The sequence below is a fragment of the Geotrypetes seraphini genome, chromosome 2 (genome assembly GCF_902459505.1).
Source record: "Geotrypetes seraphini chromosome 2, aGeoSer1.1, whole genome shotgun sequence".
Taxonomy (NCBI): domain Eukaryota; kingdom Metazoa; phylum Chordata; class Amphibia; order Gymnophiona; family Dermophiidae; genus Geotrypetes; species Geotrypetes seraphini.
This window is the reverse complement of record NC_047085.1, coordinates 359,880,705-359,905,404: the sequence shown is the minus strand read 5'-3', so window position 1 is coordinate 359,905,404 and position 24,700 is coordinate 359,880,705. Positions and strand designations below refer to the sequence as shown.

General features: G+C 39.4%; 1 protein-coding gene and 1 pseudogene across 1 annotated transcript in view; one reads left to right on the top strand and one right to left on the bottom strand.

The window, feature by feature from the left end:
* LOC117355825 overlaps positions 1-22,145 on the top strand; it is a 36,759-nt pseudogene extending 14,614 nt beyond the window's left edge.
* Positions 1-24,700, bottom strand: part of VWC2 (von Willebrand factor C domain containing 2) — a 151,222-nt gene that overhangs the window by 112,543 nt on the left and 13,979 nt on the right. The gene's annotated exons all lie outside the window — the stretch shown is intronic.

Genomic DNA, 24,700 nt, shown 5'->3' with positions numbered 1-24,700 from the left:
CTGCGAGATTGAGTCCACCCTTAATTAAGTTTAAAAATTCTGACTCTTCAAGTTCTTTATCTGAATAAAACTCAGAAGAATATAAAGCTTTATAAAATTCCAAAAATTGTTTTAAAAATATTTTAAATTTGAGTATGTTTTTTTTACCTTTTTCATCTGTAATGGCCACAATTTTAACTTTTCTCTTTTTTGCTTTAACTAATAATCTTTCTGCTTTATTCGAGTTTCCATAGTATAGAGATTGTTGAGAAAACAAATCTTTCCTAGCCAATTGTGAGGAAATCTCATTATATTTATATTTAGCTTTCAAAAGGACCTGCAAGGTAATTTGATCCTATTTTGAGGCCAATTATGACTCTAAATTCAAAATAGTTTGTTCCAAATTAGAAAATTCTAATTTTAACCATTTCTTAGTATGTGCCGAATACGAAATAATTTACCCTCTCATTGTAGCTTTGAAAGCATCCTAGATAGTTTCTAAAGAGATTTCCTCCAAAGTATTGAGTTGAAAATACTCTTGCATTTTTATTTGAATTTCCTCGACAAAGTTTGAATCTGTAAGCAATGTATTATTAAATCTCCAGACAGGTCTATTAGAATCTTTTTTGGTAAATTAAAACTCTATCCAAATTCCAGCATGATCTGACAAAAGGATCGGGTCTATACTAGCTTTTATAACCTGTTGAATTAAATGATCTAATACAAAAATGAAATCAATATGTTAAAATGATTTTTGAACATGTGAGCAAAAAGAAAATTCACAAGCATCAAAATGAAGAATCCGTCAAATATCCTTCAATCCACAGGCTTGCACCAGATTATCCAGGTCCATTGATTTCACCTGTTTACTAGGCTGCTTGTCTAACAATGGATCCATGAAGCCATCTACCCAAAGGATCAGCTTGGACCATACCAAATGCAGCAGAACATTTCCTATTTACCAGGATAGCCACACCAGCCTTTTTTGCCACCGCAGGAGCACAAAAACAATATTTGACCCATCCCACAACCAATTTGGTAGCCTCCATGTGTGATAAGTGTGTTTCTTATTAAAAAAAACTAAATATCCGCCTCCTGTTTTAAAATTTTGAGGATTTTTTTTCCTTTTAATAGGATGGTTAAGTCCATTAACGTTCAAAGAAAATATTTTTAAAGCCATTTAAAATAATTATATCATACTACCAGATATGTAGTCATTTGTGGGATGATATTGCACCTTAAACCCACATTGGACCAATATAAATGTTGGCTTTTCCTAATTATGACCTGGATAGCCATGCAAATGGTTACTCGCAATTGGAAAAATTGGGATCGCCTTAGTTTTACTTTTTGGTGGGCAAATTTATGCTTATGTTATAAGTATGAGAAGATGAACGCTGACATGCTGGGGCATAATAAGTTATTCAGATTGACTTGGGGTCCATTGACGTCTTTTGTGGCTTTGTTATAGTTGTCTTTTATTTTTATTTTCCGTTGTTTTAGCGTACATCCAGGGGAGGGTGTGGGGGGGTGTGTGGTATCTCTTTTGATGAAAAAATTGGATGGAAGAGGGGTTTTTATTATTCTGTATTGTTATTGATTGATTATAAGTGCTTATTATGATTATTAATATATGTATGTATATGGTTTTGCACTTTTTGTTAGCTTTGAAAACTTAATAAAGATTTAAAAAAACAAAACCCAATACCACCAAAATAAGCTAGATATATTAAATAGTTCACTATACCATAAATATAATCATATCATAACACTTAAATATTTTATTAAGTACAACATTTACAATATTATCATATCACACATACTAATATCTCATACCCACACAGAGCCATTCTAATTCATAGAAATATTAAAATAAGTCCTGTTAGTGCGTAATAGGGAGAGAAATCATGGTTTGGACTCTCCAACCACTTGAGCTGCGTGATCTGAACAAGTATGATAAATTGACAAGTGTGTGAATTGGGAGCGGAGCTATGACCAATACAAGCTCCTGAAGATGCCAGGTGGTGAAACACGGATTCGTGTCAAGCTGGATGAAATTACTTTGTGGGTGTAAAGTGAACATTAATTGCTATTAAGAAATCAACTGCACGTATGCTATATGGAGTGATTTTTAACTTTTTTGGACAAGAGTTTTAAGTCCAAGCATATTGTTTGCTGGCTTTTTGCTATTCAGAGTATCTGGATGGTGAAACACTTTTTTAAATGACTTATTTTAGTATATCTATTAATTAGAATGGCTCTGTGTGGGTATGAGATATTAGTATGTGTGATATGATAATATTATAAATGTACTTAATAAAATATTTAAGTGTTATGATATGATTATATTTATGGTATAGTGAACTATTTAATATATCTAGCTTATTTTGGTGGTATTGTTGAAGGATACATAGAGGCATGGTGTGGGTGGCATTATGGCTTGCTCCTGACTTGGACGTTTTTCTTCCTTAAGCACAATACATCCAGAGCACAATTTAGATGTCTGGAGCTAGACCTGTTTTAACAACGAATGCATGCCAAAAAGGTGGCCAAACTAGGGTTATCAGACATCCAGATTTTTCCCGACATGTCTGGGGGTCCAGATGTCTTTTCAAAACCCGGCAACCTCTTAGTTTTCTGGAAGGCTTGTACATCTCCCCAAAGAGGCCCTCGCACAGCTTCTTGAGGCCTACGTATGTCTTTAGCTGTGAAGGGGTAGAGGGGGAGGACTTAAAATGAGAGAGAGAGAGAGAGAGAGAGAGAGAGAGAGAGACTGCAGAGAGGTGGAAAGGAGAACAAATGAGAGAGAGAGAGAGAGAGAGAGAGAGAGAGAGAGAGAGAGAGAGAGAGAGAGAGAGAGAGAGAGAGAGAGAGAGAGAGAGAGAGAGAGAGAGAGAGAGAGAGAGAGAGAGAGAGAGAGAGAGACTGCAGAGAGGTGGAAAGGAGAACAAATGCACCCTAATTTCCATCCACTTTTGGGGGGAAAAGTGCATCTAATTGAGTGAAAAATACGGTACGTGATATAGGGTTACACATTAGGTGTCATCATTTAGGATACATTGATACACTCAACTCAATGTGCAGTGGCGGCTAACAAAGCAAAAAGAATGTTAGGAATTGGAAAAAAAGATGAGAATGCTATGATGCCCTTGTATTGCTCCATAGTTTGGCTGCACCTTGAATACTGTGTGCAATTCTGGTTGCTGCATCTCAAAACAGATGTGGCAGGGCATTTTCAATATGATGTCTAAATCTGATTTTGGATGTTTTAGGAAAAACGTCCAAAATTCCAATACAGAAAATGACCATTTTCAAAGCAGAAAACATTTTTTTTAATGGCCATTTACTAGATGTGTTTCTCCTTAGTACATAAAAAAATAAAATCCAAATGAAAAGCGCACAAAAAACAACCATTGGGATGTAGGGGGGCCAGTGATCTCAGCAGACTGGCCACACAGGCAACCCAGCAGAGTAGTGGGGCACCCTAGAGGACACTGCAGTAAACTTCAGATAAAAGATCCAAGGTACACATCTCACTATAACCCCATTATATTGTATGATGAGTCCTCCAAAACCCACCTAAAACCTAGTAACCACACTAAGGCCCAGATTCTATAAAGGGTGCCTATGTCATGCTTAAAGTTAGGCGTGCTTTAGGCATCCAATCTAAGTAGTTAATGAGCCAAAAAAAAAAATTGAAAGTTTAATTCCTTATTTTTGTTTACTTTTGGAGGATGATGTATAATATATATAATAGCCATTTGCCTGTTCCTAGGAAGTAGATAGAAGTTTTACTTTGACGTTTCATTTGTACTGGCGATCAGCTTTAATGTGGACTAGGAAATGGTTGAATTAGTTTTCTTATATTATGTTAATTCCTTTTTGGAATTCACATTTTTGTACTTTGTATTATCATTTGTGTTCATTCATGTATGTTTATTACAGAGATATTGTAATGAATAATCCAATAAATAAAGGAAAAAAAAAAAAAAAGAGTCTTAACAAGCGATAATTGGTATTTAGGCATCCAAAGGATGTAGATGCCATTTTGTAGATGCTGCTACAATTTCATGGATGCCCACGTTTAAAGCTCATGCTTAACTCAATAGGCATGGGCGTGGAATGGGCATGGTTTGGGCAATGACTAAATTTGGGTGTTCTTTGATTCATTTACATAATAATGAGCAACCTTTGGTGTCCATATGATGCCTATATTGTAGGCGAATGAAAAGCTTAGTTTGCGCTTCAAATAGATCTGAGTTCTATGGATAGAACTTAGCCACTCTTTGGATGTTCTTAATGCGATCTGTTAAATAGCTCTCTGGGATTAATTTTGGCTTTATTAAGCTCAAAATACATTTAATAAGGCACCACATAAACAGGGTACATCAAAACAGATATATTGCATGCAAAACCTTCTATTTTTGTGGATAAACAGCAATGCTATTTGCTAATTAGAGGAAAAGATCCATTAACGCTAGCAGGAGGCTAGAGTAGTTGTTCGTGCTGGCGAAGATTTTAAAGAGGTACGAGGGGGACGCGGAAGGGAGGGTGCAAGTGTAATGTGTGGGGTGGACAGGTGTCAGCGCCCTCACCAAGATGGCGCCTAGGGCGGTCCACCCCTCCCCCCTTAATACTCTACTGGTTTCTCTCATGCTTTCTTGAATTTGGATGCAGTCCCGGTCCCCACCATCTCCAGCAGGAGCATGCTACCTTTGCTTGACAGTGAACTTACTGAAGGCATGCAAGAGGTATGGAAATGAGATCTGAACTTCAAAGCAAGACCGTTTTTGTTATGCAATCATATGATCTAGCATGACTAAATAGGACCATTTACATCTCTGTTACCACTTTGTAAATCATTGATGCTGTAGACCAGTGTTTCTCAAATTTTTTAGTTCCGGCACACTAGACTGAGCAAATGTTTTTTGCGGTACAATATATAAAATTGAAAAACCAACAAAAAATTAAATTTGAGAGTTATTTATTTAAAGTTCTCTAAGCTGTGTATGGGTAATTTTAACAATTGTGAAACTAAAGTAGACAGAATAGAACTGCTAATCAATGTGATGGATGTGCTTGTTTTTGAGTGCAAATGAACTCAAAATGCAGCTCGATAGTTGACAAGTAAACACGCATTTCATCATCCACCATCTGCAATCATTCTTTCTCTCTTCTTTTTTTTTAGTTTAATTTCTGTCAGAGCTGAACATCCAAGTTCATAAAGATAAGAAGATCCAAACCGTAACAAAGCCTTGATTGCTTTGTTGCTCAAGTTAGGATACCTACTGCATGAAAAATAAATATAAAATGACTTTCCATTAGTTTTCAAGGACTAATCATGTTAAAGAATGATGCTTGTCTGGACAGTTGTTTCCTTAAACACACAGATGCTCATAACATTGACAGACTTGCGTATGTGACATAAATGTCATCTATTCTAGTAAATACTTATGAAGGGAATTTTAAAAAATAAAGTATAATTCTGGAATCTGTCGTGGCACACCACTGTGCCGTGGCACACAGTTTGAGAGACACTGCTGTATAGACTATTGAATATTATGCATCTAGCAAAAAGGATCAATCTTAATGATCTAAGTACAAGAACTAATAAACATGGATTTCAATTCAGCTAAATTATAGTTTTACTTCTACAATCAGAATGCACAGTTATCTGAAAATAATCAGATATTCACCTCTTATCTATTCAGAGATACAACATCATTCCCAGCTTATTTTAGAACCACTATTCAAGTTTAATTTGTGCATAAACTGAACACAAGTAAATGGCACCTAACTAACATTATGACGTCTACTGATGCCTAAGTCGAGTTAGTCACTGCTAAGTGTGATTCTATAAATGATTGACATAAAGTAGGTGCCATTTCCAATGACATCTACTGATTTATGCGCCATTTATAGAATCGGGGCCTATGCTTCTAAAAACAAATATTGTTATAAAATGGATGCTTCCGCCACATGTAACCAGCATACAAATGTCCATCCCTGCATGAATTTTAGCATGTTGGCAGATCCTGTTTTAAAATACTAGCAGAAATACTAGCAGACCTTAGGGGTGTCTCGACCTGGACATCTCAATTGTAATTTGTATGACCTTTTTAAAATGCTGCTTTAAGTATCTAAAGTAGTACACAAAGGAGGGGAAGGGGGGGCTTCTATATCACCTTTTTGTGGCTTTGACATTCACAATGGTGGGCACTGGAGGATTAAGTGACTTGCCCAGGGTCACAAGGAGCAGCACTGAGATTTAGGGCTCCTTTAACGAAGCCACGTTAGCGGCTTTAGCGCACGGCTTTTAATCACGCGCTAACTCCCGCGCTAGCCGAAAAACGACTGCCTGCTCAAGAGGTGGCGGCAGCGGCTAGTGCGGCCGGCAGTTTAGCGCTAGCGCTAACGCGGCTTCGTAAAAGGAGCCCTTAATCTCACAACCTCTACCAGTGAGTCACACTTATATATGAGCAAGTTACCAGTATTACAATATCACATCTCTATCGCACAAGATCGTGCACACATACCTCCTCTTTCTATAAATGCTGTGCACCATTGCATTTGAAAATGTGTGTGCACTTTATATAGGGTGAGGGAAAAAAAAAAGTAACTCCCTAGAGTTGTTTTGTTTTGTTTTTTTGCTATTTTCTCAGCAACCGCTTTGAATTTTGAAGAGAAGTTTTACATACTTATTTAGTCATCATAATTATGCATTACTGTTAAACAACATTTAATTATCTTAAGCCATGTTGATGTTACTGACATTTTAGCATTACTACCTAGTAATTTTTGCATACTAAACACGTTTGAGTTAAAATACAGTAAAAAAAAAATGTCTTTCATATTATACAATGTGTCAGAATTTCGTAGTCACTGTGAATGCTCAAAATGCCCACCCCCAGCTTTAACACAGGACTTCTGTCTCTTTGGAAAGTTCTTAACAGCCCTGCCAATCAGTCTCTATGGCAGGATGTCCCAGATCATCTACAGTACTTCCTTGAGTTGGGTGATTGTTTGCAGCTTTCAGTGGAGCTTGTGGCAGGTCTAACACTGCTCCCTAGACAAAAGTGTACCTCACTATAATGTCATTAGGGAGTGTGTGGCACAGTGGTTAGAGCTACAGCCTCAGCACCCTGAGGATGTGGGTTCAAATCCCATGCTGCTCCTTGTGACCCTGGGCAAGTCACTTAATCCTCCCAGGTGCATTAGGTAGAGTGTAAACCCACCAGGACAGATAGCGAAAATATTTGAGTACCTGAATGTAAACCACTTAGAATATAAATGGTACCTAAATGCTTAAAGTAAATAAAATTAAATTAACATAAAAAATGGTAGTTTTACAATGCAAACATTTTTGAATGTGTGAAAATTGCTGGGTGATTACATTAAAAAGTCTGTAACTTCACCGTGTTTAAATATAATCTCATTCCACTCAGCATATAAACGAAGATAGTAACAACAAATAAAGCTTTAAAATTTCACATTGAAATTCCAAGTGGTTACTGAGAAAACAGCAAAAAAGCCCTCTAAGGGTTACTTTTGTTTGCCAAACCCTGTAGACTTACCCTCTCTTTTATGAACGCATAGCGTGGGTTTTAGCGCCGGCAGCGGCAGTAACTGCCCCGATGCTCATAGGAATTCTCTGAGCATCCGGCAGTTACCGCTGCTGCCGGCGCTAAAACCCATGCTATGCATTCGTAAAATAGGGGGGTTACTCAAGTAACTTTATTGTTTGATTGGACTTAAATGGGTAAAATGGAGGGGGGGCAAGATATTTTTAGATATGTTACTGAAAGGAGGAAGTGAAATTTTTTAACTCTATGTATTGATTATGGTTTACTGAGATTTGATTGTCTATTTTTATTAGAATTGCTATTAGAATTGTATTATTATGGCGATATTAACTGCTTAGTATTTTAGAAAAAAAATTTAACTTTTGTTTTTATTCTTTTCTATCCTATTTTTAAATGGAGTTCCTTTCTTAATGAATGTGTATTATATATTGTATACCACTTGGATCCTTTTTTAGGCTGCTATGCGGTATAGAAAGTTTTTAATAAATATAAACATACACAAAAGTGGCATTCAGGTTCAGGCTCAGGTTCAATTTATTTGATTTACCGCAAAAGTAAGAATTAAAATCTAAGTGTTCTACTCCTGATGACCACCCTCCCCCCAATGCCTCTGATGACCTTGTTTATGAAGGACGGACAGAAGGATGCCTCCTACCTCCGGCCAGCAGGTCTGCCTCTTCATAATAGCAGGCCTTCCCCTCCCCAGTGCATCCTGGGATGTGCCAGGGAGGGGCCTAAGGCTCTGATTGGTTCAGGTTGCTTAAGGCTTCAATATCACTCTCAAAGAGTATCTTATCTCTTTTGACTCATATCTTTTCTTGGGTTCTAATGTTTCATGTCTTTTATGCCAAACATTGGCATTGAGTTACACTCGCTTATGCTGATCAGCATGCTAGCTTATATCTGTATCCAACTGCCATTCAGATGTTGACATTTTGTACACATATTTCTCTACACTTGTTTCTGCTCAAATTGTCTTATTTGTTTTAATTGTTTTATTTACATTGTTGTACATGACTTTTTATACCCTCTTTTATTGTCAGTTTACCTGTTTTTAACTATTTCACTAACATGCATTTCAGTATATTCATTTACTTTCCACAAATTGTTTATATGCTTTCCAACATTTGTTTTGATGGGTTTTATATATGTGAATTTAATTGTTATTAATTGGTTTTATCTCTTACATTTTTTTGTCTTATATTTCTTTTGATTTAGCAGACTCTTGATAAAGGCATCATTGCCGAAACACTGCTAGTGTCGAGTCTGCACTACTTATGACTTGGTCAATAAAGTTTGCTTTGGATTATCCCCAGCTGTGTGGTTGACATCTTTACCTCACAACTCTTATTCTTTGGATTGCTCCTCTCATCGTGGAGGTCCTCTTGGCCTTTTCTCTCCAGTCTAACATTTAAGGACCATACACATATAAATGATTATAATAATAACATAATTCATATGTGTGCAGATATACATGCAAATGTCAAAACTGTAAATATGTTAATTTCGTACACAGTGCATATTTTACAGTCAACTTATACATAGAGTCTGGGCATGGCTCACACTTACATATATACTACTATATGTTATAAGTGTATATCTGGCATTTAAACATGAGCTAATAGCTGTAATAAGTGCCCACGCTTAAATTATGAGGAGCTATTTCACCTGTTAAGCTATTATTTTATAACAGAAAGTAAGCACCTACTTTTATTTATACAGTATAGGCCATTGGTTTTTATTACAGTAATTTTTTTAAAGCTGGGGCCACTTTGGATTATAATGAGCTAAAAGAGAGCCACCAAATATTTTTCCATGTGGGGCCATGACGCTGTTGACCAGTGTGTGTCAATGACATCCATTCCCACCAGTAAACCTTCAAACTTTACTTTATGAGCCTTCAAACTTTACATCATGAGCATTTCCGAATGCATTTTTTAAAATTTTCCAGTTGAAAAATGCCTTGTCCTTCAAGCATGCGGCTCTTTCCCCTCCCTCACCATCCACTTTTCCCTTTCAGTCCTGGGCCTGGATAGGGAGGCTGAATAGCAGGGGGGAAAAAAAACCTCAAGACAATGGGGACTACCCCGGAGGTTTCTGGGACCACCATTGGCTCTTAGGCCTTCTGTTGGAGAGCACCTATTTAGGCGGCCAAATATACAATAGACACACTGTACCCCTGAAATATTCAAATATGAGTATGAGCAGCATGGCTTTGTATGCCGGCGTGCCTGCATTCACATGTGGAAGTAAGAGATTTTTTTTGTGCCTAGTGGTTAGAGCTACAGCCTCAGCACCCTGAGGTAGTGAGTTCAAGCCCCATGCTGCTCCTTGGGCAAGTCACTGAATCCTTCACTGTCCCAAGTACATTAGATAGACTGTGAGCCCACTGGGACAGTTAGGGAAAAATGCCTGAGTACCTAATTGTAAACCGCTTAGACAACTTTCATTGATAGGCGGTATATAAATACCTTGTAAAAATAATAATAACCAGATTCTAAAAAAAGTGCATTCAAATTGATGGCTAGTGCCCATACCTGAGCACAGTGATACAGAATATGATCAGTTACATATGCAAATTAATATAATTGGCTGATTGGGCTTAACAGTCAATTTTTGGCTATAATTGGAGTGAACTTGTGCTAATTGGCACCAATTTGCATGCAACAACCCTGGGTGCGTATATTCTAGGGCACATATCTTCAAATGGGGGGGGATGTGGGAGGGGCATGGGTGATTAGAAGCATAGCCAGAAGATGTGCATGTAGGTTACAGACTACCTGAATTTATGCATGTATGTGGAACCCTTGCATGAGCATGTGAGGTGGCATAAGCAAGAGCGCCTAAACGAGCATGTGTAAATACAGCCTTAATTGCTATTCTCTAACAGAAAGTATGCATGCATTTTTTGTTATACAATAGCCGCTTAGTGCACGGCTCCTGGGCTTAAAAGTGGGTGCTGTGAACAATGGCATAGTAAGGGGGAGGCGGTCCGCCCTGGGCGCCTTCTTGGTGGGGGCACCAGCACCCATCCTCTCTGCCCCCCTGCTTTTTCCCCTACCCCCACTAACACACACATGTGCCCTTTCTCTTCCCCTGTACCTTTTTTAACGTTCCCGGCATGAGCAGCAACCCCAACCTGCTGTTCGCACCAGTGTCGGCTCTTCCTCTGATGTTACTTCCTGGATCCGCACCTAGGAAGTGACGTCAGAAGAAGAGCCAATGCTGTGCTCATGCCGGGAACGTTAAAGAGGTATGGGGAGAATGGAAGGGGCATATGCGCGCAGTAGGGGGGGGGGGCAGGGAAGGAGTGAGTGGGGGTGGAGTGGAAAGAGGGCAGGGGAGGGATGCCCCCATCCCAGGTACCACTGGCTGTAAACATAATCTAGCCTTAAATTCAGAATTTACAAAGCTGAACATCCAAAAGGAGCCAATTAAGGAACCAAATGCCCCTTTTACTAAGCCATGGTAGAGGTTCCTACTGCGGCCCAGGGCGCTAAATGCTCTGACGCTGCTCCGATGCTCATAGAATTCCAATGAGCATTGAAGCATTTAGTGCCCTGGGCCGTGGCAGAAACCTCTACCGTGGTTTAGTGGAAGAGGGTCCAAGTCTCCAAACACACAATTTCAGCTGTGTGAGGTGGTTTTGAGCTCCGGAAAAGAACAAGTCCCTTCTGGATAACAGAAGTCCGTTCTTCCAAACTTCAGTTCCAAATAAGCAGTTAGTTTAGAATTCTGCATATCTTGGAGCAGGTGCAAATGCCGACAGGGAAATGCTTTTGAAATATAGATACAGTGGAACCTTGGTTTACGAGCATAATTCGTTCCAGAAGCATGCTCGTAAACCAAAATACTCATATATCAAAGCGAGTTTCCCCATAGGAAATAATGGAAACTCATTTTCATACGTTCCCCCCCCCCCGAGGCCAGCGGCGCTGCTCCCCCCTCCCTGCTCGCAAAGGCCCCCCCGCGCGAACCGGCACTCCCCCACCTAACCAACTTGAACTTACCCCCCCCCCGGTCTGGCACCGGCACGAGAACCGGCATCGCTCCCCCTCGCTTGAATCACCCCCCCCCCCCCGCGAGAACAGGCACCCCCCCGCCCGACCAACTTTAACTCACCCCCCCCATCTGGCACTGGCACGCAGCCCATAGGATGAGTCAGTGCCGCTTGAAGATCTTCTTCCTGCCTCTTCCGGCTTTGAGCCCGCATCTGCGCATGCTCAAGCCCTTCTAATTCTCCCTCTCGCCGAGATTCTCGGAGATGAATGGTCAAAGCTGGCAGAGGCAGAAGAAGATCTTCAAGCGGCACCGGCATGTCCTGTGGGCTGCGTGCCGATGCCAGACAGGGGGGTGAGTTAAAGTTGATCGGGCGGGGGTGCCTGTTCTCGCGGGAGGGTGGGGTGGGTGGGCGATTCGAGCGTTGGGGGGGGCCTTTGCAAGCATGGGGGGGGGAGCGATGCCGGTTCTCGGGGTGGGTGTTTGCAAATTGAGTCAACACTCGGTTTGCGAGACAAGTTTTGCGAGAATGTTTTGCTCATCTTGCAAAACACTCGCAAACCGGGTTACTCGCAAACCGAGGTTTGACTGTAATTACATAAATATAGCCAGAGCACACCAGTTTTCAAATCTGTGCATTCTGAGGGTAAAGCTACATAACAGGCAGTGTGATTTGCATACCTATTAGCATGTAAATGATTTGAATGATAGTATCTACAGTATGTGCATATGTGTGCAAACACCAAATATGTGCTTAAGTGCTCTGCTGTAAAAAAAGGATTATATTACATAGTATTGTACGAAGGGCCGCTGAAAAGTTCTCAGCCCAACCAACAAAGTTGGGGCAGTCTCCATCAAGGGCTATACACTTAGGGCTCCTTTTACGAAGCCGCGTTAGCGGTTTAACGCGCATAATAGCGTGCGCTAAACTGCCAGCAGTGCTAGACGCTAATGCCAGCATTGAGCTGGCGTTAGTTCTAGCCACGTAGGCGGGCTTAGTGCGCACTAAAAAGCTGCATGCGCTAAAACTGCTAACGTGGCTTTGTAAAAGGAGCCCTAAGTCCAGTGATTTTCCGCTCTTTTCATTCCGTATTTTTTTCGATTGAACGAAAAGAGTGGAAAATCAGTTGACTAAGCGTGTTGCCCTTGATGGAGTCTGCCATAACTTTGTTGGTTGGACTGAGAACTTTTCACTGGCCCCTCGCATTTCACAGGTAGGAAGACACATAGGTGAAGTGTGAGTGGAGTGTGGGTAGGACTAAGTCTTACGTGCATAACTTTTAAGCACATATCAGGGCACTTAGTCATGCATGCTAACACCATCTCTATTCTCAGTTATGCTAGCATTCTATAAAGGAAAATGGACACCTTCTTTCCTTTATAAGATATGCACCCTCTGAGTGCCCCTATATGGGTACACAGTTATAGAATTACTCCCTTTGCGGGTATGCTCATTTAATTTGCAGAATTTCTTTAATATTTACTTACATGCAGGTCCTATTTATATAGTAACACAGTAACATAGTAAATAACGGCAGATAAAGACCTGAACGGTCCATCCAGTCTGCCCATATGCAAATGACCTTAAGCTATTCTCAAATCACCTCCTTCTTGTGAGAACTGACACTAGGATTTAGACATAACCAAGAAAAAGGATTTTACAGGTAAAAAAAAAAGAAAAAAATGAATTGAACCTCGACCTTCACCTTCTTTCTTGCTTACCGACGGAAAGGATTAGTGAAATGAGGTGACTACCAACGTCGTTCCCTTGCGCTCCACAGCTGCCGTTGTTGCTGGAGGAACTTTCTGGCCGTACTAGCTTCTATAGCCATTACTGATTCTGTTTCACTGATGTAAATAAATAGCGTCTCTTGTGCTGCTTGGAAGCCTCCATGTTTGCAGCTTCTGGTATTTATCTCGATGCATTTTTTTTTTCAATCTAAACATATGGATTACAGGCACTGATGATCAGAAAGTTTCCCCAATAGGGGCAAAAAAATAGAAGAAACAGTTTTGCTTGCAAACCTTCATTCGGTTTTATAAATTGTTACGGAGCTAGGCTAATGGTATACATACATCAATGTGTTTTTATACTGTCTTTCAAGGTGGGGGGGGGGGAGCATAAGACTTCTCCAGTATGTCTCAGCCCAGATTCTCAGCAATTTATTCACCATGCCTTTTTTGAAGTCTGATCGGGAGGAAATCTGCAACACAAATTTCATGACCATGGTGTTGGTATTTCTGGAGCTCTTTTCATTTTGTTTATGCACCCCAAGAGAACGTGGCTGACAAGGATGAATAAATCATCTTTGTTTGCTTGCTTCCACTTCCTAATAATCACATATGCTTTTAGCTATCCTTGCCTGTGATGGTTTTCACTATCTCATCGGGGAATCATACTTCTATGGTCTCCAGGGCTGTCTTAGTCAGGCAGTCCTTATATTTCAGACATCATTTTGTAAATGTTTTTGTCAGGATCATGAACATCTTTCTACTCATATCTAATGCATTACTCTGTTCTGATTTCCAAGGAAGACACACTTCTCTCGTTAAGATGCACCACTTGCTCTGTGACTGAATTTTGCAGGGGGACATTTTAGAATCCACTTCAATTAGTGCCAGGAAAAATTGCTATGACTGGCTTTAATTAACACATCATTATGCTAAAATAGAAATCTAGAATTTACTAGACTTTGCTGAATATTTAGTTTGACAAGGATTTTCTATACTGCAATCAACAGGTGCGAAAGACACGTGTATTATCACTAGCGTCATTAACCACTTTAACTAGTCTGCCAGCTTCATATACAGCCATGTGAAAAACTTTTAGGCCACCCCATGAAATATTTAGTTCTTTCTTAAGAAATGCTGACATATCGGTGTCAAATCTTCTATTTTTAAAATTTATCTCTGGGAAAGAAAGTGATGTAATTGCAGATATACAACAAAAATTTTCCTTGATTTACTCATAAAAACAAAAGATATCCACAAAAATGTGTACTCTAACTGAGGAATAAATTAGGACACCCCCTACATATCCTCCCACTTAAAGTGGCTCAAATCACACACAGGTGTATCACATCAAGTTTCAAGTTTCAAGTTTATTCATTATTTGATTAATCGCCTATCACAATTACTAAGCGATGTACATAAAATATTAATATAGGGTAAACAAGAACAAAAATAAATAAAAAGATAAAATCTTTAAAAATAGACAAATTACAACAGGAAACATTAGGATGGAGGGGAAAGAAATACATTTTATGATAGAAAAGGAAGAACATTTAAGGGTAATATACAAAGGGGAAGGGAAAACAAATTAGTTTATTAGGAGTATAATACACAATTGAACAAAATGGATTACTACTATAAAGAGCAATTGGCTTTTCAATTAAATATTGAAAGCGTCTTTAAAAAGAAAGCTCTTGAGTTGGCTTTTAAATTTATCAAAGTTTTTCTCCTGTCGTAAGTAAAGTGGGAGAGAGTTCCAAGTTTGTGGTGCTGTAACAGTAAAAATGTATTGCCTTTGTGTATTAATCATTTTAAGGGTGGGAATAACCAATAAAAGTTGTTCATTTGATCTTAGAGTTTTTTGAGAGGAGTATGGAATTAGAACTTTGTAAATAAATGATGGGGTTTTATATAGCAATGATTTAAAGGTGAGTAAAGATAATTTATAAAGAATGCGGTGTGCCATAGGGAGCCAATGTGCATTTAGAAGTAACGGGGTGACATGACCAAACTTTTTTGCCCCCATAATTAATTTGATGGAAGTGTTTTGGATAATTTGTAATCTTCTAATTTCTTTTTGGGCCATTCCTTTAAATAAAGCATTACAATAGTCAATTTTTGAAATAATCAATGAATGAATTAGTGTATTTAAAGATTTGGGACAGAGGAATTTTGAAATGGAGCGGATTTGACGTAACCTATAGAAAGTATTCTTGACCACATAGCTAACGTGGTCGTGATAAGTAAGATTCTCGTCTAAAATGATACCTAGTATCCGGATTTTATTTACTTGTTTGAGCGTAACTCCTTGTATATCAATAGAAACTGCTATTTTCAGGTGCACATGATTAGAATATCGTTACTCAGCATTTTGAAGGAGGTTTTCCCTACTTAATCCTCAAAGACACAGTAATATGGATTGGGCCCTAGGACATCACAGGCAATGCGATTCCCTAGCCTCTACTTACTACTTAAACCTCAGACATTTAGTTTGGTGTGCTCATGACTGCTACGGTGAGAGTGAACACCATGATGAGATCAAAATAGCTGTCTGAGGCTTTCAGAAAGAAGATTGTAGCAGCTTATAAGTCTGGTAAGGGATTTAAAAAGATCTCGAAAGAATTTATCATTAGCCATTCCACAGTCTGGAAAATAATGTACAAGTGGAGGATTTTCCAAACAACTGCCAACATGCCCAGGTCTGGCCGTCCAAGCAAGTTGACCCCCAGAGCAGACCACAAGATGCTAAAAGAAGTCTCCAAAAACCCTGAAATGTCATTACGGGACCTACAGGAGGCTACTGTTGCTACTTTTGCTACTGTTGATGTGAAAGTACATGCCTCTACAATCAGAAAGAGACTGCACAAATTTAATTTGCATGTGTGGTGTGCAAGGAGGAAACCTTTGCTCTCTAAGAGAAACATCAAGGCCAGACTGAAGTTCGCCAGAGAGAATGTAGACAAACACCAGGACTTCTGGAATTATTTGGACAGCAGAAAAGAGGACATGTTTGGCGTACATCAAATACAGCATTCCAGGAAAAGAACCTCATACAAACTGTGAAGCATGGAGGTGGAAGATTCATGGTTTGGGGATAGTTTACTGCAGCAGGACCTTGCCAGCTCACCATCATAGAATCCACCATGAATTCTACCGTGTATTAGAGGGTGCTTGAGGAATATGTAAGAAAATTAAAGCTGAAACGGAACTGGACCCTGCAACACAACAATGACCCAAAACATACCAGTAAATCCACCAAGGACTGGCTGAAAACTAAGAGTCCTGGAGTCCAGAGTACTGGAGTGGCCAAGTCAAAGCCCTGTTCTTAATCCCATTGAGGAGTGGGCCAAACTTTCCTCAGACCAATTTCAGAGGCTGGTAGATGGCTACAAGAAGCGTCTCACTGCAGTTATTTCAGCCAAAGGGGGTAACACTAGCTATTAGGGTGTAGGGTATTCTAATTTATCCCTCAATTAGAATACACATTTTTGTGGATATCTTTTGTTTCATGAGTAAATCAAGGAAAAATTTTGTTGTTTACCTGCAATTACATCACTTTCTTTTCCAGAGATAAATAAAAAAAAGTTTTGACATCGATATGTAAACATTTCTTAAGAAAGTCCGGAATATTTCATGGGGTGTCCTAATTTTTTCACATGACTGTACATGGTTCTATTTTGTTGGTATTTATTTAAATTACCATGGTTCCTGCCACTGCTGAAAATCAGGCCCAATGTTTTTCTGTTGATAACCATAAGGTGTAGATATTCAGTAAATAATTAACTAGCTTCTTTAAAAATTGTGATCGGCTCAACTTTCCGTTTTGGTGGGCCAGTTTATGTTTAGGGTACAAATATGAAAAGATGAATGCAGATATGTTGGGGCATAGCAAAGTATTTAACTTGGTTTGGGGCCCGTTGACATCCTTTGTTAATTCAACATAGTTTCTTGGTTTACAAATCTTTGATTTATTTTTATACATGTCCAGGACGGGGTGGGTGAGGGTATATATTTCTGATTCATTTCTTGATCAAATTGTTGGATGGGAGGGATATTTATTATTTTCATTGTTATTGATGGAATTTAAGTGCTTATTTTCTTATTAATGTATATATAATTTATGGCACTTTGTATTAGTTTTGAAAATTAATAAAGAATTAAACAAAAAAAAAACTGCTTAGAAGACTTGGCTATTCTAACTGAAACTGAGGTGGGGTATGAATTCTTCACAATCATAGCTATAGAGAATGTGGAGGAAAGATTTTGTAGTAAACGTGGATACTGTTGAAATGGACGCAGGGCTGGTTCAGCCTTTGGACTAGGTGAGGCTCTGACCCAGGGTACCAGAGATATGGGGCACCAAAATCCCCAGCCTCTAAGCTTACCGCCAGTGCTTCACCTGGTCCAAAGCTTTCTCCTCCTCCACTCTCGGTCCAACATTTCTCCCCATCTCTCTGCACCCCTTGTCTGGCATTGCTCCCTCTCCTCTCCCTGCCTCTTTCCTTTCCCAGCAGCCCTCTAAACATTATCTTACTTGCCGGTAGCAAAAATATGCACAGAAAGCTGCTTTAGGCCAGCCCTGGGTTTTCCCTCTGCCATGTCCTGCCGCCATCTGATGCAATTTCCTGTTGGCAGGATGTAGCAGAGGGAAAACCCGGGGCTAGCCTAAAGCAGCCTGGAAAGAGAAGAGGAGAAATGTTGGACCGAGGGTTGGGGGATGGGGCACCGTCAATGAAGTTGGCTCAGGGTGCCATAACTATTTGAGACAGTCCTGAATGGATGGTATGTATAAATGATGTTATATGATATGTTTAAATGGTGTTACATGACATTTCATTTTTAAACATGTTTGTGATCTTACTGGCAAAGTGTACTAGAGATTAACAGAATAAAACAAATCAATACATGCAACACAAGAGAAAAATCAGCCACATCTTCTTCAGCTTCTTTTGTAAGATCTGCTGAAGGGAACATTACTTTTGCATGCTGGTTTTTACAAGTGTAAATGGTGCTTAGCTATTCTAAAATTGTTTTCTTCATGAAGGAATGGATGTGAAGCCAGTCACAGATATATGAGCCTCATTTACAAACATGCATTAATACAAATTAATTCAAGCTGACCTCATGGTTAGTAAATATGAGCACACAAAGAATGGGGCAAATGAGTACATAACAACATAAGAATAGCCAAGTTCCAAGTTTCCAAGTTTCTTCATTATTCGATATATTGTTTACCTTACTGGGTCAGACCAATGGTCCATCAAGCCCAGAAGCCTGTTCTCACAGTGGCCAATCCAGGTCACTAGTACCTAGCCAAACCCAAAGAGTAGCGTCATTCCATGCTACCAATTCAGGGCAAGCAGTGGCTTCCTCCATGTGTTTCTCAATAACAGACTATGAACTTTTCCTCGAGGAAATTTTCCAAACCCTTCTTAAAACCAGCTACACTATCTGCTCTTACCACAACCTCTGGCAAAGCGTTCCAGAGCTTAACTATTCTCTGAATGAAAAAAAATATATTTCCTCCTATTGGTTTAAAAAATATTTCCCTGTAACTTTATCGGGTGTCCCCTAGTCTTTGTAATTTTTGATAGAGTAGAAAATCAATCCACTTGTACCCGATCTACTCCACTCAGGATTTTGTAGACTTCAATCATATCTCTATTGGCCATCTCTTTTCTAAGCTGAAGAGCCCTAACCTTTTTAGTCTTTTCTTATATGAGAGGAGTTCCTTCTCCTTTATTATCTTGTTTGCTCTTCTTTGAACCTATTCTAGTGCAGCTATATCTTTCTTGAGATAAGGAGACCAGAACTGAACACAATATTCCAGGTGAGGTCTCACAATAGACGTCAGATCAGTCCAAAAGGGAAGTCTTTATTATGCGTGTCTCAACAAGGAACCATAAAATTGTCTTCTTCAGGGGACAGAAATACTATATAAATACAATAAAAATAAACTAAACTAAACTAAACCTTAAGTTTGTATACCGCATCATCTCCACAATCGTAGAGCTCGGCACGGTTTACAGGAAATGGTATAGAGAAGGAACTCCAATGAGGGTTACAGGACAGTGTAGAGAAAGTTTAAAGGGACTTAGTATAACAAAGAGGAGGAAGTATTACATTTTTGAGAATAGCCAAGTTTTCAGATGTTTTCGGAAAAGTTGGAGGGCACCCAGATTCAGAAGACAAATAAAAAGAAAAAAAATAAAAACAAAAATATTAAGAAAAATAAAACAATATGAAAAAAGCAATAATAAAAACTATAAATTGAGATGTTCATAATGTTCCATACATAAATACAGAGCAGACAGTTAAAATAATGTAGTGTTTGAATGGAGATATGCCCAGGGAAAATATGGAACAGAACAAAATAGAGAGAGGTAAAATGGTGTCCATAAGTATCAAGAGAGGTTTCTTTACATTTAAGATCATTGGGATAAACCCAAGAGGAGGTTGCCTTGATTCTCTCCTCTTAAAAGAAGAGCAAAAGATGATTCATGATCCCAGTACACTCATAAGAACATAAGAATTTGCCGCTGCTGTCCTTTGTGCCCAGCAGTCTACAGATGGTCTGCGCATGCTCAAGGATCGCTGTTCAGTGATCCGATTCGGTCGGTTGGGGGCGTGATTCCGATCGCCCTCATTTGCATGAGGGCGATTGGTGAATCAGCCTCCCGGACATGGATCGGATCAGATCCCTCACGGATCCGATCCGATCCGTGCCCTTAGTGAATCTAGCAGTATGTCTCTTAACTCAGATATATCGAGTCTCATAAGAAAGTCCACTGGAACACTGTATAAGGAAACTCTTTCTAGTAAATTTCATGCATTCAGTTGACAATTAATACGGTTTGAAGAAATAGTATAGCCTTGCAAAAATAAACTTCTGATACTTCCTCTGAGTTATAAGTACTTGCATATCTGGACTTTTTTACAAGCCAAGGCTTTCAAGTTGAGTTCTTGGCTATACCATCATGGGCAAACAGTATTGGTCAGTAATTAAGGAATTTTTTTTAATATCAAAGGTTTAATCAGAAACATAATTAACCTCAGATTTGATTGGCAGAGGAGTCAGATTGCACCCACTGTCGCACTACTGTTGATAAAGCTTCCTCAGAAAGCATTACATGCTGGGAGAATAACATTCCCTGGATTTTTATGATGAATAGAAGCAGAGCTACGTTATACCCCTTCAAAATTTGATTGTTAGCAGGAGATAATGTATCCTTAAAAGTCACTTTATTAAAGAGAATATAGTGCTCATGCTTTCTTATATAAAGAAACACCGTGATGAAGGAATCCCCATTACTGCTCATGGTGGGCTGGCAGACACTGTGAAGAATTCAGGAGAAGGATGTAGTCACAGCATGAACTGCTTAACATACAGACTCTGATCTCAGCAGAGGTTATCTCTATCTTTCTACCAATTTTATTCCTTCAAAATAACTTATTGGTATATTTTATCTTGTAGGAAACATTGCAATAATGTTGCTTGAATAATACATTGGCATTTCAGTAGAAATATGGCTTTCACTGTGTAAAAATTACTGGGAACAAACAAGCAAGGGAAAAGTCAAAGCAAATGAGAAAGTGAAGTTTTTATGGGCCTTAAATTCAAAGGATCATAATTTGGAATATAATATGTTAGACAGAGCAATAATAGAAGAAATGTTTTTATGGTTCACAGGAATGTCTATACCAGGAGGAAGTTGATTGGAAAAGGTAAACTTGATAAAGTAAGAAAACACAGGAATCTATAGATTGAAACTGAAAGACTATGGAAGAAAAAATCTAAAGCAGTTTCAATTATATAACAGGGGCCTCAGGAGCCACACCAAATACACAAAAAAACCCCAGTTGGAATCACTTACAATTGAAGTTGTAAAGGGCAGCTTTATTTGGAACTGTATTCATACCTAGATGCCACCTCTACTATTCCTAAATCCTTAGGTAGGGATCATATTGCCTTTGCATAAAACCGTTCAAAGACTGAGAATATCCGTTTGAAGCCTGAAGTTGAAATTAAAGATAAAAAAAGAAAAGCAACTCCTCAAGCTTTGATGAGGCGGCCAAACAGGTTGAAAAGGCAATGGCAAAATCTAGAACGATGCTAGGGTGCATAGGAAGAAGTATGGGCTAGTGTTACCATATGGCTCCAGAAAAATGGAAGACAGATTGAGACATCCAGGTTTTACTTCCACTGAAAGCAATGGAAGTAAGGAGGACAGATTGACCTCAATCCACCCTACTTTTTCTGGAGCTATATGGTAATCCTAGGTATGGCCAGTAGGAAAAATGAAGTATTGATGTCCCTGTGTAAGACTTTGGTGAGACATCATTTAGACAAACTGACCCCAATTCACGATAGAATTTTTTGCTGTCGCTCTGGCTCTGCTGCAGACACCCAGACTATTGCTGATGCTGTTGCATACCAGTTAGGTTTCCATAACATCGATTTGGACAAACCCCCACTGGTGCACACAGCAGCAAGTCTTTTCAAGGACATGTGCTACCACACCGGGAAGACCTTATGGCAGGCATCATTGTGGCTGGTTGGGATAAGAGCAAAGGAGGATAGGTATATACTGTCCCTGTTGGTGGTATGATAGTGCATCAGCCTTTTTCTGTGGGTGGCTCTGGTAGTTCTTACATCTATGGTTTTGTGGACTCTCTGTATAGAACTGGGATGAGCAAGGATGAGTGCTTACAGTTCACAGCCAATGCATTGGCATTGGCCATGAAGAGGGATGGCTCCAGTAGTGGTGTGATTCGTCTGGCTCAATCACAGAGGCTGGAGTGGAACGCAAGGTGATCCTGGGCAGTGAACTACCATGCTTCACTGTGGCATGAAGCAATCACTCTTAGTGCCTCTAAACTATTTTGTTGTATTGTTTGATTTTGGAGGGCAGGAATTACTTTTGAATATGTGAACAAATAAAGAAATATATACAATGTACAATTCTGGAGACCACACCTTCAAAAAGATATAAACAGGATGGAGTCAGTCCAGAGGAAAGCTATTAAAATGGTTGATGGCCTATGCCATAACGTATATAGGGACAGACTTAAAGATCTCAATATGTATATTTTGGAGGAAAAGCGAGACAGAGGAGATATAATAGAGATGTTTAAGTGCCTACGTAGCATAAATACGCATGAGGCAAGTCTCTTTCATTTGAAAGGAAGCTCTGGAATGAGAGGGCAATGGAAGAAGTTAAGAGGTGACAGGCTCAGGAGTAATCTAAGGAAATTCTTTATTACAGAAAGGGTGGTAGATGCCTGGAATAGTCTCCTGGTAGAGGTGGTGAAGATAAAGATTGTGTGCAAACTCAAGAAAGTGTGGGACAGGCACTTGGGATCTCTTAGAGAGAGGAGATAGTGAATGCTGTGGATGGGTAGATTGGATGGACCATTTTGTCTTCATCTGCCGTCATGTTTCTAAGTTTCTATCATACATATAACATGCTAACAGATGGCGTCTGTCAGCAAAGATTGGCATGCACATGAACTCCACATGGCAAACACTTGTGGGACTCCCCTCACAGTGACAAGGGGCTTGAGATGCTTGGATAGCATGTACTGAGGGAGCAAGGATTCAGGTGACCCTGGAAACTACAGCCACTCCACAACAAGGAGGCAGAGAACCTAGTGGTTGGCAATGAGGATGGTGATGAGATGGGGTGAGAGAGTGCAAACAAAGGTGGAGGAGTGAGGAGGCACCTGGAGATGGCAGGATTGACCATTTGGTCAGCCCTAAGCAAATATGCATTTGAGCTCCCCACAGTAATTTTAAATTATTTTAAACCACCCCCACCAACACTTGTAAGCATCAATACATTAGCCTTTATATCTAAGTCATCTAAGTGTGGGAGTTTAATAATATCCCCTGCCTTCTGAAGAGGGGTAGAAGGGAAGGGGTAGCCAATGTCTAGTAGCAGTTAATTTTATTAGAATAATGACTTCAGCAGGTGCCAATGTATGGTGCCAGCTGATGATTTTGATGACTGTTGACATTAGCTCTTGCCCCTGTATGGGCTGTTGCAGCAACTATGACTAATGATATTGTCCGTTTCCTGCCTGGGACCCACAGAAAACCACATTAAGACTTTCTGTTTATGATAGAGCATCTCCTTGACCTTTTTGGTCCCAAGGCTCATCCTTAATTTTCATATGCCTTAATCATGTCATCCTTGCACACAGTGGCAAAACACTTGCAGTCACTATTAAGTGCCTTTCTTCCTCCTCTATCTGACAGCGTCGATGTCCTGTGTGCCCCATCTTACTGTTTCTGTCAGGCAAGGGAGGAGGAGAACTGCTAAGAATGTTTTGCAAGTGTGTGCTAGTTGATTTGTAGTTCATGATTTGTAATGTTAACTTTACCCGTATTTATTATTGCCTTATGTTCTGATCACATTCTGCAATGCACGGCGAGCGCTGGTTTACCAGTAGGAAGGCATGACCACAATGAAATTATTACTGCAAGCTGTAGGGATCACAGATTTAAACAGATGGTCACAATAGCTTCTTTTCTTCTTTTTGTAGGGGGGTGGGTTAGAAGGTTGAGGGGAGAGTCCCAACATAATTTATGCTCATGGAAAGAACATTGAACATCTGTAGTTTAATTTTTGCTTATAGTTTTATGCATAAAGCACAACTGACCTCTTAAATGCAACCAGCCTATAGAGGCGGTTGGAATATTTAGAATTGACTCCATCAACTCTCCAGCAGCGATGTGATTGCAAGTCACGAAGCTACATAATATTATCAAGCTTACTACTCAGGAACTCTGTTAAACACGTATTACTCGGGATCGAAATGGGGTCACGTTGGGACCACACAAACCCTGTTTATGAGCTAAGTGAAAGAGTTATCATTTTACATGTGCAGTGACGTTTGCATGATTGAAATAAGAAGAGAGAAGATATTATCTGTTTTTTGAACATTTGAAAGACTTTAATATCATATCAAACCAAACGTTACAGCCTTCGAGTGAGTGATCAAAATTTTTTTATGAAGTGACAAGGACTGGAAGGTAAACTCTTATTAAGGGAGGTTTCTCAGCCTTTCCTTCAGAGTTTCACATCTCTGAGCATATTATATATACTTTTTTGATCACCCTCTATAGGCTGGTTGCATTTAAGAGGTCAGTTGTGCTTTATATTTATTGTATCCTCTTTCTGACCTTGACCTTATACTTAGTATCCCTGAATTCACTAAAGGAAATATAGTTTTATGCATGGCATCTGATAGGTTTTATTTTCAAAGGTGTTTACAGCGAGCTCCTCTTCCTACGCATTATTGTTCCTCAAGCTCCAGGGAGAGCCAAGCTGACATGAAATAATGCCAGCCAGTGGTAATGCATATGTTTGGGATGCTGTGCTAGAACTAGTTAAAGTCTTATCATT